This window comes from Brachionichthys hirsutus, unplaced genomic scaffold (genome assembly GCF_040956055.1).
Source record: "Brachionichthys hirsutus isolate HB-005 unplaced genomic scaffold, CSIRO-AGI_Bhir_v1 contig_1157, whole genome shotgun sequence".
NCBI classification, from domain to species: Eukaryota; Metazoa; Chordata; class Actinopteri; order Lophiiformes; family Brachionichthyidae; genus Brachionichthys; species Brachionichthys hirsutus.
In genome coordinates this window covers 1-17,000 of record NW_027181063.1, presented here as the reverse complement: position 1 = coordinate 17,000, position 17,000 = coordinate 1, and the positions used below count along the sequence as shown (strand labels likewise).

The following is a 17,000-nucleotide window of genomic DNA, read 5'->3' as shown; positions in this document are numbered from 1 at the left end:
CGCGAGGTGACGCCCGCTGGGAAAGTATTTAGTTTTTTTTTAAATACACGGCGGTCCGCCGAGTTTGGACAGTCGTGTTTATATACTGTCCTTTTCGCCGCGGCTTTCGTCTACGGCCATACCACTCTGAACACGCCCGATCTCGTCCGATCTCGGAAGCTAAGCAGGGTCGGGCCTGGTTAGTACTTGGATGGGAGACCGCCTGGGAATACCAGGTGCCGTAAGCTTTTCCTCATCCCTGAGGCTGCGGGCAAACAAAGTGGAATTTTTTCATCCGAAAGTCGGAAATCAAGATGGTTGTCAATTTGAAGACTTGTGATTGATGACTTTCCCTGAGCGGTTGATTGATTTCATAGGTTGATTTTATTTTTTTTATGACACAAGCATGGATGACGCCAGAGTAAAATGACCATGTGTGATTATATATATAAAATTGTGCTTCCTTTGATTTTTAGATATTTTATTTGATCTGTATATTTGATGTTCATCATCTTTTAATTTGATCTTTGATCAGTGATTGAACAGCTGCGATTGGACAGCAGAGATTGGACCTTTTTTGTATCCAGACAGAATCGATTTCAGAATTAAATGTGTTCCAAGATTGATCAAGATCAAGAAGTTTATTGCATGAATAATTCTTTTGGAAAATATTTTCGCCGGATGCCATTTTTTGTGTTCTATGCTTTCGCCACAAGAGGGCGTAAGTACTCTGATGCTGAGAAATAGGGACTGCAGAAGAAGCGAGAGAGAGAATGAGAGAAGAAGAATGCAGAGTTGATGTTCCAGTGCGAGTTGTACTAAAGATGCACTAAAGATGCACTAAAGATGTACTAAAGATGTACTAAAGATGTACTAAAGATGTTCTGATAAAGTTAAGTGGTTGGAACTGCTACTGCCTTCTTATTTCCAACCAGCACCACACCATTCCTGATGCAACTCTCTGCATTTATCCGGGCTTGAGACCGGCACAAGGGAGAAACTAGCAATGCTACGTTAGTTCCTGCTAACCGCACTACCCGTACTACCATGAGGCTGCATTACCCTGTATGGTTTGATCAGTGACATTATATATATAATTGTGCTTCCTTTGATCTTAAGATCTATTATTTGATCAGGATCTTTGATGTTCATCATCTTTTATTTGATCTGTATCTTTGATGTTCATCATCTTTTATTTGATTTGTATCTTTGATGTTCATCATCTTTTATTTGATCTTTGATCAGTGATTGAACAGCTGTGATTGGACAGCAAAGAATGAACCTTTTTTGTATCGAGACAGGATGGATCTCAGAATTAAATGTGTTCCAAGATTGATCAAGAAGTTGATTGCATGCTTAATTTCTTTGGAAAATATTTGCGCCGGATGCCTGGATACAGAGAACACCTCCCCGTCGGGGAATCGAACCCCGGTCTTCCGCGTGACAGGCGGAGATACTGTCCACTATACTAACGAGGAAGACGTAATCGCGCGAGGTGACGCCCGCTGGGAAAGTATTTAGTTTTTTTTTAAATACACGGCGGTCCGCCGAGTTTGGACAGTCGTGTTTATATACTGTCCTTTTCGCCGCGGCTTTCGTCTACGGCCATACCACTCTGAACACGCCCGATCTCGTCCGATCTCGGAAGCTAAGCAGGGTCGGGCCTGGTTAGTACTTGGATGGGAGACCGCCTGGGAATACCAGGTGCCGTAAGCTTTTCCTCATCCCTGAGGCTGCGGGCAAACAAAGTGGAATTTTTTCATCCGAAAGTCGGAAATCAAGATGGTTGTCAATTTGAAGACTTGTGATTGATGACTTTCCCTGAGCGGTTGATTGATTTCATAGGTTGATTTTATTTTTTTTATGACACAAGCATGGATGACGCCAGAGTAAAATGACCATGTGTGATTATATATATAAAATTGTGCTTCCTTTGATTTTTAGATATTTTATTTGATCTGTATATTTGATGTTCATCATCTTTTAATTTGATCTTTGATCAGTGATTGAACAGCTGCGATTGGACAGCAGAGATTGGACCTTTTTTGTATCCAGACAGAATCGATTTCAGAATTAAATGTGTTCCAAGATTGATCAAGATCAAGAAGTTTATTGCATGAATAATTCTTTTGGAAAATATTTTCGCCGGATGCCATTTTTTGTGTTCTATGCTTTCGCCACAAGAGGGCGTAAGTACTCTGATGCTGAGAAATAGGGACTGCAGAAGAAGCGAGAGAGAGAATGAGAGAAGAAGAATGCAGAGTTGATGTTCCAGTGCGAGTTGTACTAAAGATGCACTAAAGATGCACTAAAGATGTACTAAAGATGTACTAAAGATGTACTAAAGATGTTCTGATAAAGTTAAGTGGTTGGAACTGCTACTGCCTTCTTATTTCCAACCAGCACCACACCATTCCTGATGCAACTCTCTGCATTTATCCGGGCTTGAGACCGGCACAAGGGAGAAACTAGCAATGCTACGTTAGTTCCTGCTAACCGCACTACCCGTACTACCATGAGGCTGCATTACCCTGTATGGTTTGATCAGTGACATTATATATATAATTGTGCTTCCTTTGATCTTAAGATCTATTATTTGATCAGGATCTTTGATGTTCATCATCTTTTATTTGATCTGTATCTTTGATGTTCATCATCTTTTATTTGATTTGTATCTTTGATGTTCATCATCTTTTATTTGATCTTTGATCAGTGATTGAACAGCTGTGATTGGACAGCAAAGAATGAACCTTTTTTGTATCGAGACAGGATGGATCTCAGAATTAAATGTGTTCCAAGATTGATCAAGAAGTTGATTGCATGCTTAATTTCTTTGGAAAATATTTGCGCCGGATGCCTGGATACAGAGAACACCTCCCCGTCGGGGAATCGAACCCCGGTCTTCCGCGTGACAGGCGGAGATACTGTCCACTATACTAACGAGGAAGACGTAATCGCGCGAGGTGACGCCCGCTGGGAAAGTATTTAGTTTTTTTTTAAATACACGGCGGTCCGCCGAGTTTGGACAGTCGTGTTTATATACTGTCCTTTTCGCCGCGGCTTTCGTCTACGGCCATACCACTCTGAACACGCCCGATCTCGTCCGATCTCGGAAGCTAAGCAGGGTCGGGCCTGGTTAGTACTTGGATGGGAGACCGCCTGGGAATACCAGGTGCCGTAAGCTTTTCCTCATCCCTGAGGCTGCGGGCAAACAAAGTGGAATTTTTTCATCCGAAAGTCGGAAATCAAGATGGTTGTCAATTTGAAGACTTGTGATTGATGACTTTCCCTGAGCGGTTGATTGATTTCATAGGTTGATTTTATTTTTTTTATGACACAAGCATGGATGACGCCAGAGTAAAATGACCATGTGTGATTATATATATAAAATTGTGCTTCCTTTGATTTTTAGATATTTTATTTGATCTGTATATTTGATGTTCATCATCTTTTAATTTGATCTTTGATCAGTGATTGAACAGCTGCGATTGGACAGCAGAGATTGGACCTTTTTTGTATCCAGACAGAATCGATTTCAGAATTAAATGTGTTCCAAGATTGATCAAGATCAAGAAGTTTATTGCATGAATAATTCTTTTGGAAAATATTTTCGCCGGATGCCATTTTTTGTGTTCTATGCTTTCGCCACAAGAGGGCGTAAGTACTCTGATGCTGAGAAATAGGGACTGCAGAAGAAGCGAGAGAGAGAATGAGAGAAGAAGAATGCAGAGTTGATGTTCCAGTGCGAGTTGTACTAAAGATGCACTAAAGATGCACTAAAGATGTACTAAAGATGTACTAAAGATGTACTAAAGATGTTCTGATAAAGTTAAGTGGTTGGAACTGCTACTGCCTTCTTATTTCCAACCAGCACCACACCATTCCTGATGCAACTCTCTGCATTTATCCGGGCTTGAGACCGGCACAAGGGAGAAACTAGCAATGCTACGTTAGTTCCTGCTAACCGCACTACCCGTACTACCATGAGGCTGCATTACCCTGTATGGTTTGATCAGTGACATTATATATATAATTGTGCTTCCTTTGATCTTAAGATCTATTATTTGATCAGGATCTTTGATGTTCATCATCTTTTATTTGATCTGTATCTTTGATGTTCATCATCTTTTATTTGATTTGTATCTTTGATGTTCATCATCTTTTATTTGATCTTTGATCAGTGATTGAACAGCTGTGATTGGACAGCAAAGAATGAACCTTTTTTGTATCGAGACAGGATGGATCTCAGAATTAAATGTGTTCCAAGATTGATCAAGAAGTTGATTGCATGCTTAATTTCTTTGGAAAATATTTGCGCCGGATGCCTGGATACAGAGAACACCTCCCCGTCGGGGAATCGAACCCCAGTCTTCCGCGTGACAGGCGGAGATACTGTCCACTATACTAACGAGGAAGACGTAATCGCGCGAGGTGACGCCCGCTGGGAAAGTATTTAGTTTTTTTTTAAATACACGGCGGTCCGCCGAGTTTGGACAGTCGTGTTTATATACTGTCCTTTTCGCCGCGGCTTTCGTCTACGGCCATACCACTCTGAACACGCCCGATCTCGTCCGATCTCGGAAGCTAAGCAGGGTCGGGCCTGGTTAGTACTTGGATGGGAGACCGCCTGGGAATACCAGGTGCCGTAAGCTTTTCCTCATCCCTGAGGCTGCGGGCAAACAAAGTGGAATTTTTTCATCCGAAAGTCGGAAATCAAGATGGTTGTCAATTTGAAGACTTGTGATTGATGACTTTCCCTGAGCGGTTGATTGATTTCATAGGTTGATTTTATTTTTTTTATGACACAAGCATGGATGACGCCAGAGTAAAATGACCATGTGTGATTATATATATAAAATTGTGCTTCCTTTGATTTTTAGATATTTTATTTGATCTGTATATTTGATGTTCATCATCTTTTAATTTGATCTTTGATCAGTGATTGAACAGCTGCGATTGGACAGCAGAGATTGGACCTTTTTTGTATCCAGACAGAATCGATTTCAGAATTAAATGTGTTCCAAGATTGATCAAGATCAAGAAGTTTATTGCATGAATAATTCTTTTGGAAAATATTTTCGCCGGATGCCATTTTTTGTGTTCTATGCTTTCGCCACAAGAGGGCGTAAGTACTCTGATGCTGAGAAATAGGGACTGCAGAAGAAGCGAGAGAGAGAATGAGAGAAGAAGAATGCAGAGTTGATGTTCCAGTGCGAGTTGTACTAAAGATGCACTAAAGATGCACTAAAGATGTACTAAAGATGTACTAAAGATGTACTAAAGATGTTCTGATAAAGTTAAGTGGTTGGAACTGCTACTGCCTTCTTATTTCCAACCAGCACCACACCATTCCTGATGCAACTCTCTGCATTTATCCGGGCTTGAGACCGGCACAAGGGAGAAACTAGCAATGCTACGTTAGTTCCTGCTAACCGCACTACCCGTACTACCATGAGGCTGCATTACCCTGTATGGTTTGATCAGTGACATTATATATATAATTGTGCTTCCTTTGATCTTAAGATCTATTATTTGATCAGGATCTTTGATGTTCATCATCTTTTATTTGATCTGTATCTTTGATGTTCATCATCTTTTATTTGATTTGTATCTTTGATGTTCATCATCTTTTATTTGATCTTTGATCAGTGATTGAACAGCTGTGATTGGACAGCAAAGAATGAACCTTTTTTGTATCGAGACAGGATGGATCTCAGAATTAAATGTGTTCCAAGATTGATCAAGAAGTTGATTGCATGCTTAATTTCTTTGGAAAATATTTGCGCCGGATGCCTGGATACAGAGAACACCTCCCCGTCGGGGAATCGAACCCCGGTCTTCCGCGTGACAGGCGGAGATACTGTCCACTATACTAACGAGGAAGACGTAATCGCGCGAGGTGACGCCCGCTGGGAAAGTATTTAGTTTTTTTTTAAATACACGGCGGTCCGCCGAGTTTGGACAGTCGTGTTTATATACTGTCCTTTTCGCCGCGGCTTTCGTCTACGGCCATACCACTCTGAACACGCCCGATCTCGTCCGATCTCGGAAGCTAAGCAGGGTCGGGCCTGGTTAGTACTTGGATGGGAGACCGCCTGGGAATACCAGGTGCCGTAAGCTTTTCCTCATCCCTGAGGCTGCGGGCAAACAAAGTGGAATTTTTTCATCCGAAAGTCGGAAATCAAGATGGTTGTCAATTTGAAGACTTGTGATTGATGACTTTCCCTGAGCGGTTGATTGATTTCATAGGTTGATTTTATTTTTTTTATGACACAAGCATGGATGACGCCAGAGTAAAATGACCATGTGTGATTATATATATAAAATTGTGCTTCCTTTGATTTTTAGATATTTTATTTGATCTGTATATTTGATGTTCATCATCTTTTAATTTGATCTTTGATCAGTGATTGAACAGCTGCGATTGGACAGCAGAGATTGGACCTTTTTTGTATCCAGACAGAATCGATTTCAGAATTAAATGTGTTCCAAGATTGATCAAGATCAAGAAGTTTATTGCATGAATAATTCTTTTGGAAAATATTTTCGCCGGATGCCATTTTTTGTGTTCTATGCTTTCGCCACAAGAGGGCGTAAGTACTCTGATGCTGAGAAATAGGGACTGCAGAAGAAGCGAGAGAGAGAATGAGAGAAGAAGAATGCAGAGTTGATGTTCCAGTGCGAGTTGTACTAAAGATGCACTAAAGATGCACTAAAGATGTACTAAAGATGTACTAAAGATGTACTAAAGATGTTCTGATAAAGTTAAGTGGTTGGAACTGCTACTGCCTTCTTATTTCCAACCAGCACCACACCATTCCTGATGCAACTCTCTGCATTTATCCGGGCTTGAGACCGGCACAAGGGAGAAACTAGCAATGCTACGTTAGTTCCTGCTAACCGCACTACCCGTACTACCATGAGGCTGCATTACCCTGTATGGTTTGATCAGTGACATTATATATATAATTGTGCTTCCTTTGATCTTAAGATCTATTATTTGATCAGGATCTTTGATGTTCATCATCTTTTATTTGATCTGTATCTTTGATGTTCATCATCTTTTATTTGATTTGTATCTTTGATGTTCATCATCTTTTATTTGATCTTTGATCAGTGATTGAACAGCTGTGATTGGACAGCAAAGAATGAACCTTTTTTGTATCGAGACAGGATGGATCTCAGAATTAAATGTGTTCCAAGATTGATCAAGAAGTTGATTGCATGCTTAATTTCTTTGGAAAATATTTGCGCCGGATGCCTGGATACAGAGAACACCTCCCCGTCGGGGAATCGAACCCCAGTCTTCCGCGTGACAGGCGGAGATACTGTCCACTATACTAACGAGGAAGACGTAATCGCGCGAGGTGACGCCCGCTGGGAAAGTATTTAGTTTTTTTTTAAATACACGGCGGTCCGCCGAGTTTGGACAGTCGTGTTTATATACTGTCCTTTTCGCCGCGGCTTTCGTCTACGGCCATACCACTCTGAACACGCCCGATCTCGTCCGATCTCGGAAGCTAAGCAGGGTCGGGCCTGGTTAGTACTTGGATGGGAGACCGCCTGGGAATACCAGGTGCCGTAAGCTTTTCCTCATCCCTGAGGCTGCGGGCAAACAAAGTGGAATTTTTTCATCCGAAAGTCGGAAATCAAGATGGTTGTCAATTTGAAGACTTGTGATTGATGACTTTCCCTGAGCGGTTGATTGATTTCATAGGTTGATTTTATTTTTTTTATGACACAAGCATGGATGACGCCAGAGTAAAATGACCATGTGTGATTATATATATAAAATTGTGCTTCCTTTGATTTTTAGATATTTTATTTGATCTGTATATTTGATGTTCATCATCTTTTAATTTGATCTTTGATCAGTGATTGAACAGCTGCGATTGGACAGCAGAGATTGGACCTTTTTTGTATCCAGACAGAATCGATTTCAGAATTAAATGTGTTCCAAGATTGATCAAGATCAAGAAGTTTATTGCATGAATAATTCTTTTGGAAAATATTTTCGCCGGATGCCATTTTTTGTGTTCTATGCTTTCGCCACAAGAGGGCGTAAGTACTCTGATGCTGAGAAATAGGGACTGCAGAAGAAGCGAGAGAGAGAATGAGAGAAGAAGAATGCAGAGTTGATGTTCCAGTGCGAGTTGTACTAAAGATGCACTAAAGATGCACTAAAGATGTACTAAAGATGTACTAAAGATGTACTAAAGATGTTCTGATAAAGTTAAGTGGTTGGAACTGCTACTGCCTTCTTATTTCCAACCAGCACCACACCATTCCTGATGCAACTCTCTGCATTTATCCGGGCTTGAGACCGGCACAAGGGAGAAACTAGCAATGCTACGTTAGTTCCTGCTAACCGCACTACCCGTACTACCATGAGGCTGCATTACCCTGTATGGTTTGATCAGTGACATTATATATATAATTGTGCTTCCTTTGATCTTAAGATCTATTATTTGATCAGGATCTTTGATGTTCATCATCTTTTATTTGATCTGTATCTTTGATGTTCATCATCTTTTATTTGATTTGTATCTTTGATGTTCATCATCTTTTATTTGATCTTTGATCAGTGATTGAACAGCTGTGATTGGACAGCAAAGAATGAACCTTTTTTGTATCGAGACAGGATGGATCTCAGAATTAAATGTGTTCCAAGATTGATCAAGAAGTTGATTGCATGCTTAATTTCTTTGGAAAATATTTGCGCCGGATGCCTGGATACAGAGAACACCTCCCCGTCGGGGAATCGAACCCCGGTCTTCCGCGTGACAGGCGGAGATACTGTCCACTATACTAACGAGGAAGACGTAATCGCGCGAGGTGACGCCCGCTGGGAAAGTATTTAGTTTTTTTTTAAATACACGGCGGTCCGCCGAGTTTGGACAGTCGTGTTTATATACTGTCCTTTTCGCCGCGGCTTTCGTCTACGGCCATACCACTCTGAACACGCCCGATCTCGTCCGATCTCGGAAGCTAAGCAGGGTCGGGCCTGGTTAGTACTTGGATGGGAGACCGCCTGGGAATACCAGGTGCCGTAAGCTTTTCCTCATCCCTGAGGCTGCGGGCAAACAAAGTGGAATTTTTTCATCCGAAAGTCGGAAATCAAGATGGTTGTCAATTTGAAGACTTGTGATTGATGACTTTCCCTGAGCGGTTGATTGATTTCATAGGTTGATTTTATTTTTTTTATGACACAAGCATGGATGACGCCAGAGTAAAATGACCATGTGTGATTATATATATAAAATTGTGCTTCCTTTGATTTTTAGATATTTTATTTGATCTGTATATTTGATGTTCATCATCTTTTAATTTGATCTTTGATCAGTGATTGAACAGCTGCGATTGGACAGCAGAGATTGGACCTTTTTTGTATCCAGACAGAATCGATTTCAGAATTAAATGTGTTCCAAGATTGATCAAGATCAAGAAGTTTATTGCATGAATAATTCTTTTGGAAAATATTTTCGCCGGATGCCATTTTTTGTGTTCTATGCTTTCGCCACAAGAGGGCGTAAGTACTCTGATGCTGAGAAATAGGGACTGCAGAAGAAGCGAGAGAGAGAATGAGAGAAGAAGAATGCAGAGTTGATGTTCCAGTGCGAGTTGTACTAAAGATGCACTAAAGATGCACTAAAGATGTACTAAAGATGTACTAAAGATGTACTAAAGATGTTCTGATAAAGTTAAGTGGTTGGAACTGCTACTGCCTTCTTATTTCCAACCAGCACCACACCATTCCTGATGCAACTCTCTGCATTTATCCGGGCTTGAGACCGGCACAAGGGAGAAACTAGCAATGCTACGTTAGTTCCTGCTAACCGCACTACCCGTACTACCATGAGGCTGCATTACCCTGTATGGTTTGATCAGTGACATTATATATATAATTGTGCTTCCTTTGATCTTAAGATCTATTATTTGATCAGGATCTTTGATGTTCATCATCTTTTATTTGATCTGTATCTTTGATGTTCATCATCTTTTATTTGATTTGTATCTTTGATGTTCATCATCTTTTATTTGATCTTTGATCAGTGATTGAACAGCTGTGATTGGACAGCAAAGAATGAACCTTTTTTGTATCGAGACAGGATGGATCTCAGAATTAAATGTGTTCCAAGATTGATCAAGAAGTTGATTGCATGCTTAATTTCTTTGGAAAATATTTGCGCCGGATGCCTGGATACAGAGAACACCTCCCCGTCGGGGAATCGAACCCCAGTCTTCCGCGTGACAGGCGGAGATACTGTCCACTATACTAACGAGGAAGACGTAATCGCGCGAGGTGACGCCCGCTGGGAAAGTATTTAGTTTTTTTTTAAATACACGGCGGTCCGCCGAGTTTGGACAGTCGTGTTTATATACTGTCCTTTTCGCCGCGGCTTTCGTCTACGGCCATACCACTCTGAACACGCCCGATCTCGTCCGATCTCGGAAGCTAAGCAGGGTCGGGCCTGGTTAGTGCTTGGATGGGAGACCGCCTGGGAATACCAGGTGCCGTAAGCTTTTCCTCATCCCTGAGGCTGCGGGCAAACAAAGTGGAATTTTTTCATCCGAAAGTCGGAAATCAAGATGGTTGTCAATTTGAAGACTTGTGATTGATGACTTTCCCTGAGCGGTTGATTGATTTCATAGGTTGATTTTATTTTTTTTATGACACAAGCATGGATGACGCCAGAGTAAAATGACCATGTGTGATTATATATATAAAATTGTGCTTCCTTTGATTTTTAGATATTTTATTTGATCTGTATATTTGATGTTCATCATCTTTTAATTTGATCTTTGATCAGTGATTGAACAGCTGCGATTGGACAGCAGAGATTGGACCTTTTTTGTATCCAGACAGAATCGATTTCAGAATTAAATGTGTTCCAAGATTGATCAAGATCAAGAAGTTTATTGCATGAATAATTCTTTTGGAAAATATTTTCGCCGGATGCCATTTTTTGTGTTCTATGCTTTCGCCACAAGAGGGCGTAAGTACTCTGATGCTGAGAAATAGGGACTGCAGAAGAAGCGAGAGAGAGAATGAGAGAAGAAGAATGCAGAGTTGATGTTCCAGTGCGAGTTGTACTAAAGATGCACTAAAGATGCACTAAAGATGTACTAAAGATGTACTAAAGATGTACTAAAGATGTTCTGATAAAGTTAAGTGGTTGGAACTGCTACTGCCTTCTTATTTCCAACCAGCACCACACCATTCCTGATGCAACTCTCTGCATTTATCCGGGCTTGAGACCGGCACAAGGGAGAAACTAGCAATGCTACGTTAGTTCCTGCTAACCGCACTACCCGTACTACCATGAGGCTGCATTACCCTGTATGGTTTGATCAGTGACATTATATATATAATTGTGCTTCCTTTGATCTTAAGATCTATTATTTGATCAGGATCTTTGATGTTCATCATCTTTTATTTGATCTGTATCTTTGATGTTCATCATCTTTTATTTGATTTGTATCTTTGATGTTCATCATCTTTTATTTGATCTTTGATCAGTGATTGAACAGCTGTGATTGGACAGCAAAGAATGAACCTTTTTTGTATCGAGACAGGATGGATCTCAGAATTAAATGTGTTCCAAGATTGATCAAGAAGTTGATTGCATGCTTAATTTCTTTGGAAAATATTTGCGCCGGATGCCTGGATACAGAGAACACCTCCCCGTCGGGGAATCGAACCCCGGTCTTCCGCGTGACAGGCGGAGATACTGTCCACTATACTAACGAGGAAGACGTAATCGCGCGAGGTGACGCCCGCTGGGAAAGTATTTAGTTTTTTTTTAAATACACGGCGGTCCGCCGAGTTTGGACAGTCGTGTTTATATACTGTCCTTTTCGCCGCGGCTTTCGTCTACGGCCATACCACTCTGAACACGCCCGATCTCGTCCGATCTCGGAAGCTAAGCAGGGTCGGGCCTGGTTAGTACTTGGATGGGAGACCGCCTGGGAATACCAGGTGCCGTAAGCTTTTCCTCATCCCTGAGGCTGCGGGCAAACAAAGTGGAATTTTTTCATCCGAAAGTCGGAAATCAAGATGGTTGTCAATTTGAAGACTTGTGATTGATGACTTTCCCTGAGCGGTTGATTGATTTCATAGGTTGATTTTATTTTTTTTATGACACAAGCATGGATGACGCCAGAGTAAAATGACCATGTGTGATTATATATATAAAATTGTGCTTCCTTTGATTTTTAGATATTTTATTTGATCTGTATATTTGATGTTCATCATCTTTTAATTTGATCTTTGATCAGTGATTGAACAGCTGCGATTGGACAGCAGAGATTGGACCTTTTTTGTATCCAGACAGAATCGATTTCAGAATTAAATGTGTTCCAAGATTGATCAAGATCAAGAAGTTTATTGCATGAATAATTCTTTTGGAAAATATTTTCGCCGGATGCCATTTTTTGTGTTCTATGCTTTCGCCACAAGAGGGCGTAAGTACTCTGATGCTGAGAAATAGGGACTGCAGAAGAAGCGAGAGAGAGAATGAGAGAAGAAGAATGCAGAGTTGATGTTCCAGTGCGAGTTGTACTAAAGATGCACTAAAGATGCACTAAAGATGTACTAAAGATGTACTAAAGATGTACTAAAGATGTTCTGATAAAGTTAAGTGGTTGGAACTGCTACTGCCTTCTTATTTCCAACCAGCACCACACCATTCCTGATGCAACTCTCTGCATTTATCCGGGCTTGAGACCGGCACAAGGGAGAAACTAGCAATGCTACGTTAGTTCCTGCTAACCGCACTACCCGTACTACCATGAGGCTGCATTACCCTGTATGGTTTGATCAGTGACATTATATATATAATTGTGCTTCCTTTGATCTTAAGATCTATTATTTGATCAGGATCTTTGATGTTCATCATCTTTTATTTGATCTGTATCTTTGATGTTCATCATCTTTTATTTGATTTGTATCTTTGATGTTCATCATCTTTTATTTGATCTTTGATCAGTGATTGAACAGCTGTGATTGGACAGCAAAGAATGAACCTTTTTTGTATCGAGACAGGATGGATCTCAGAATTAAATGTGTTCCAAGATTGATCAAGAAGTTGATTGCATGCTTAATTTCTTTGGAAAATATTTGCGCCGGATGCCTGGATACAGAGAACACCTCCCCGTCGGGGAATCGAACCCCGGTCTTCCGCGTGACAGGCGGAGATACTGTCCACTATACTAACGAGGAAGACGTAATCGCGCGAGGTGACGCCCGCTGGGAAAGTATTTAGTTTTTTTTTAAATACACGGCGGTCCGCCGAGTTTGGACAGTCGTGTTTATATACTGTCCTTTTCGCCGCGGCTTTCGTCTACGGCCATACCACTCTGAACACGCCCGATCTCGTCCGATCTCGGAAGCTAAGCAGGGTCGGGCCTGGTTAGTACTTGGATGGGAGACCGCCTGGGAATACCAGGTGCCGTAAGCTTTTCCTCATCCCTGAGGCTGCGGGCAAACAAAGTGGAATTTTTTCATCCGAAAGTCGGAAATCAAGATGGTTGTCAATTTGAAGACTTGTGATTGATGACTTTCCCTGAGCGGTTGATTGATTTCATAGGTTGATTTTATTTTTTTTATGACACAAGCATGGATGACGCCAGAGTAAAATGACCATGTGTGATTATATATATAAAATTGTGCTTCCTTTGATTTTTAGATATTTTATTTGATCTGTATATTTGATGTTCATCATCTTTTAATTTGATCTTTGATCAGTGATTGAACAGCTGCGATTGGACAGCAGAGATTGGACCTTTTTTGTATCCAGACAGAATCGATTTCAGAATTAAATGTGTTCCAAGATTGATCAAGATCAAGAAGTTTATTGCATGAATAATTCTTTTGGAAAATATTTTCGCCGGATGCCATTTTTTGTGTTCTATGCTTTCGCCACAAGAGGGCGTAAGTACTCTGATGCTGAGAAATAGGGACTGCAGAAGAAGCGAGAGAGAGAATGAGAGAAGAAGAATGCAGAGTTGATGTTCCAGTGCGAGTTGTACTAAAGATGCACTAAAGATGCACTAAAGATGTACTAAAGATGTACTAAAGATGTACTAAAGATGTTCTGATAAAGTTAAGTGGTTGGAACTGCTACTGCCTTCTTATTTCCAACCAGCACCACACCATTCCTGATGCAACTCTCTGCATTTATCCGGGCTTGAGACCGGCACAAGGGAGAAACTAGCAATGCTACGTTAGTTCCTGCTAACCGCACTACCCGTACTACCATGAGGCTGCATTACCCTGTATGGTTTGATCAGTGACATTATATATATAATTGTGCTTCCTTTGATCTTAAGATCTATTATTTGATCAGGATCTTTGATGTTCATCATCTTTTATTTGATCTGTATCTTTGATGTTCATCATCTTTTATTTGATTTGTATCTTTGATGTTCATCATCTTTTATTTGATCTTTGATCAGTGATTGAACAGCTGTGATTGGACAGCAAAGAATGAACCTTTTTTGTATCGAGACAGGATGGATCTCAGAATTAAATGTGTTCCAAGATTGATCAAGAAGTTGATTGCATGCTTAATTTCTTTGGAAAATATTTGCGCCGGATGCCTGGATACAGAGAACACCTCCCCGTCGGGGAATCGAACCCCGGTCTTCCGCGTGACAGGCGGAGATACTGTCCACTATACTAACGAGGAAGACGTAATCGCGCGAGGTGACGCCCGCTGGGAAAGTATTTAGTTTTTTTTTAAATACACGGCGGTCCGCCGAGTTTGGACAGTCGTGTTTATATACTGTCCTTTTCGCCGCGGCTTTCGTCTACGGCCATACCACTCTGAACACGCCCGATCTCGTCCGATCTCGGAAGCTAAGCAGGGTCGGGCCTGGTTAGTACTTGGATGGGAGACCGCCTGGGAATACCAGGTGCCGTAAGCTTTTCCTCATCCCTGAGGCTGCGGGCAAACAAAGTGGAATTTTTTCATCCGAAAGTCGGAAATCAAGATGGTTGTCAATTTGAAGACTTGTGATTGATGACTTTCCCTGAGCGGTTGATTGATTTCATAGGTTGATTTTATTTTTTTTATGACACAAGCATGGATGACGCCAGAGTAAAATGACCATGTGTGATTATATATATAAAATTGTGCTTCCTTTGATTTTTAGATATTTTATTTGATCTGTATATTTGATGTTCATCATCTTTTAATTTGATCTTTGATCAGTGATTGAACAGCTGCGATTGGACAGCAGAGATTGGACCTTTTTTGTATCCAGACAGAATCGATTTCAGAATTAAATGTGTTCCAAGATTGATCAAGATCAAGAAGTTTATTGCATGAATAATTCTTTTGGAAAATATTTTCGCCGGATGCCATTTTTTGTGTTCTATGCTTTCGCCACAAGAGGGCGTAAGTACTCTGATGCTGAGAAATAGGGACTGCAGAAGAAGCGAGAGAGAGAATGAGAGAAGAAGAATGCAGAGTTGATGTTCCAGTGCGAGTTGTACTAAAGATGCACTAAAGATGCACTAAAGATGTACTAAAGATGTACTAAAGATGTACTAAAGATGTTCTGATAAAGTTAAGTGGTTGGAACTGCTACTGCCTTCTTATTTCCAACCAGCACCACACCATTCCTGATGCAACTCTCTGCATTTATCCGGGCTTGAGACCGGCACAAGGGAGAAACTAGCAATGCTACGTTAGTTCCTGCTAACCGCACTACCCGTACTACCATGAGGCTGCATTACCCTGTATGGTTTGATCAGTGACATTATATATATAATTGTGCTTCCTTTGATCTTAAGATCTATTATTTGATCAGGATCTTTGATGTTCATCATCTTTTATTTGATCTGTATCTTTGATGTTCATCATCTTTTATTTGATTTGTATCTTTGATGTTCATCATCTTTTATTTGATCTTTGATCAGTGATTGAACAGCTGTGATTGGACAGCAAAGAATGAACCTTTTTTGTATCGAGACAGGATGGATCTCAGAATTAAATGTGTTCCAAGATTGATCAAGAAGTTGATTGCATGCTTAATTTCTTTGGAAAATATTTGCGCCGGATGCCTGGATACAGAGAACACCTCCCCGTCGGGGAATCGAACCCCGGTCTTCCGCGTGACAGGCGGAGATACTGTCCACTATACTAACGAGGAAGACGTAATCGCGCGAGGTGACGCCCGCTGGGAAAGTATTTAGTTTTTTTTTAAATACACGGCGGTCCGCCGAGTTTGGACAGTCGTGTTTATATACTGTCCTTTTCGCCGCGGCTTTCGTCTACGGCCATACCACTCTGAACACGCCCGATCTCGTCCGATCTCGGAAGCTAAGCAGGGTCGGGCCTGGTTAGTACTTGGATGGGAGACCGCCTGGGAATACCAGGTGCCGTAAGCTTTTCCTCATCCCTGAGGCTGCGGGCAAACAAAGTGGAATTTTTTCATCCGAAAGTCGGAAATCAAGATGGTTGTCAATTTGAAGACTTGTGATTGATGACTTTCCCTGAGCGGTTGATTGATTTCATAGGTTGATTTTATTTTTTTTATGACACAAGCATGGATGACGCCAGAGTAAAATGACCATGTGTGATTATATATATAAAATTGTGCTTCCTTTGATTTTTAGATATTTTATTTGATCTGTATATTTGATGTTCATCATCTTTTAATTTGATCTTTGATCAGTGATTGAACAGCTGCGATTGGACAGCAGAGATTGGACCTTTTTTGTATCCAGACAGAATCGATTTCAGAATTAAATGTGTTCCAAGATTGATCAAGATCAAGAAGTTTATTGCATGAATAATTCTTTTGGAAAATATTTTCGCCGGATGCCATTTTTTGTGTTCTATGCTTTCGCCACAAGAGGGCGTAAGTACTCTGATGCTGAGAAATAGGGACTGCAGAAGAAGCGAGAGAGAGAATGAGAGAAGAAGAATGCAGAGTTGATGTTCCAGTGCGAGTTGTACTAAAGATGCACTAAAGATGCACTAAAGATGTACTAAAGATGTACTAAAGATGTA

General features: G+C 40.9%; 20 non-coding genes across 20 annotated transcripts; 12 read left to right on the top strand and 8 right to left on the bottom strand.

Moving 5' to 3' along the window:
• Nucleotides 1-108: 108 nt before the first annotated feature.
• On the top strand, nucleotides 109-227 carry LOC137917156 (5S ribosomal RNA). The gene has a single exon (XR_011106555.1). It is a non-coding gene; the product is annotated as a 5S ribosomal RNA (ribosomal RNA).
• Nucleotides 228-1,385: 1,158 nt separating this feature from the next.
• On the bottom strand, nucleotides 1,386-1,457 carry trnad-guc (transfer RNA aspartic acid (anticodon GUC)). The gene has a single exon. It is a non-coding gene; the product is annotated as a tRNA-Asp (tRNA).
• Nucleotides 1,458-1,576: 119 nt separating this feature from the next.
• On the top strand, nucleotides 1,577-1,695 carry LOC137917155 (5S ribosomal RNA). Its single transcript, XR_011106554.1, has one exon. It is a non-coding gene; the product is annotated as a 5S ribosomal RNA (ribosomal RNA).
• A 1,158-nt stretch (nucleotides 1,696-2,853) lies between these two features.
• Nucleotides 2,854-2,925, bottom strand: trnad-guc (transfer RNA aspartic acid (anticodon GUC)). The gene has a single exon. It is a non-coding gene; the product is annotated as a tRNA-Asp (tRNA).
• A 119-nt stretch (nucleotides 2,926-3,044) lies between these two features.
• Nucleotides 3,045-3,163, top strand: LOC137917154 (5S ribosomal RNA). Its single transcript, XR_011106553.1, has one exon. It is a non-coding gene; the product is annotated as a 5S ribosomal RNA (ribosomal RNA).
• Nucleotides 3,164-4,512: 1,349 nt separating this feature from the next.
• On the top strand, nucleotides 4,513-4,631 carry LOC137917153 (5S ribosomal RNA). The gene has a single exon (XR_011106552.1). It is a non-coding gene; the product is annotated as a 5S ribosomal RNA (ribosomal RNA).
• A 1,158-nt stretch (nucleotides 4,632-5,789) lies between these two features.
• Nucleotides 5,790-5,861, bottom strand: trnad-guc (transfer RNA aspartic acid (anticodon GUC)). The gene has a single exon. It is a non-coding gene; the product is annotated as a tRNA-Asp (tRNA).
• Nucleotides 5,862-5,980: 119 nt separating this feature from the next.
• Nucleotides 5,981-6,099, top strand: LOC137917152 (5S ribosomal RNA). The gene has a single exon (XR_011106551.1). It is a non-coding gene; the product is annotated as a 5S ribosomal RNA (ribosomal RNA).
• A 1,349-nt stretch (nucleotides 6,100-7,448) lies between these two features.
• On the top strand, nucleotides 7,449-7,567 carry LOC137917151 (5S ribosomal RNA). Its single transcript, XR_011106550.1, has one exon. It is a non-coding gene; the product is annotated as a 5S ribosomal RNA (ribosomal RNA).
• A 1,158-nt stretch (nucleotides 7,568-8,725) lies between these two features.
• Nucleotides 8,726-8,797, bottom strand: trnad-guc (transfer RNA aspartic acid (anticodon GUC)). The gene has a single exon. It is a non-coding gene; the product is annotated as a tRNA-Asp (tRNA).
• A 119-nt stretch (nucleotides 8,798-8,916) lies between these two features.
• LOC137917162 (5S ribosomal RNA) lies at nucleotides 8,917-9,035 on the top strand. The gene has a single exon (XR_011106560.1). It is a non-coding gene; the product is annotated as a 5S ribosomal RNA (ribosomal RNA).
• Nucleotides 9,036-10,384: 1,349 nt separating this feature from the next.
• On the top strand, nucleotides 10,385-10,503 carry LOC137917158 (5S ribosomal RNA). Its single transcript, XR_011106556.1, has one exon. It is a non-coding gene; the product is annotated as a 5S ribosomal RNA (ribosomal RNA).
• Nucleotides 10,504-11,661: 1,158 nt separating this feature from the next.
• On the bottom strand, nucleotides 11,662-11,733 carry trnad-guc (transfer RNA aspartic acid (anticodon GUC)). Its single transcript has one exon. It is a non-coding gene; the product is annotated as a tRNA-Asp (tRNA).
• Nucleotides 11,734-11,852: 119 nt separating this feature from the next.
• LOC137917161 (5S ribosomal RNA) lies at nucleotides 11,853-11,971 on the top strand. The gene has a single exon (XR_011106559.1). It is a non-coding gene; the product is annotated as a 5S ribosomal RNA (ribosomal RNA).
• A 1,158-nt stretch (nucleotides 11,972-13,129) lies between these two features.
• trnad-guc (transfer RNA aspartic acid (anticodon GUC)) lies at nucleotides 13,130-13,201 on the bottom strand. The gene has a single exon. It is a non-coding gene; the product is annotated as a tRNA-Asp (tRNA).
• A 119-nt stretch (nucleotides 13,202-13,320) lies between these two features.
• Nucleotides 13,321-13,439, top strand: LOC137917160 (5S ribosomal RNA). The gene has a single exon (XR_011106558.1). It is a non-coding gene; the product is annotated as a 5S ribosomal RNA (ribosomal RNA).
• A 1,158-nt stretch (nucleotides 13,440-14,597) lies between these two features.
• trnad-guc (transfer RNA aspartic acid (anticodon GUC)) lies at nucleotides 14,598-14,669 on the bottom strand. Its single transcript has one exon. It is a non-coding gene; the product is annotated as a tRNA-Asp (tRNA).
• A 119-nt stretch (nucleotides 14,670-14,788) lies between these two features.
• Nucleotides 14,789-14,907, top strand: LOC137917159 (5S ribosomal RNA). The gene has a single exon (XR_011106557.1). It is a non-coding gene; the product is annotated as a 5S ribosomal RNA (ribosomal RNA).
• A 1,158-nt stretch (nucleotides 14,908-16,065) lies between these two features.
• trnad-guc (transfer RNA aspartic acid (anticodon GUC)) lies at nucleotides 16,066-16,137 on the bottom strand. Its single transcript has one exon. It is a non-coding gene; the product is annotated as a tRNA-Asp (tRNA).
• Nucleotides 16,138-16,256: 119 nt separating this feature from the next.
• LOC137917150 (5S ribosomal RNA) lies at nucleotides 16,257-16,375 on the top strand. Its single transcript, XR_011106549.1, has one exon. It is a non-coding gene; the product is annotated as a 5S ribosomal RNA (ribosomal RNA).
• Nucleotides 16,376-17,000: the final 625 nt, after the last annotated feature.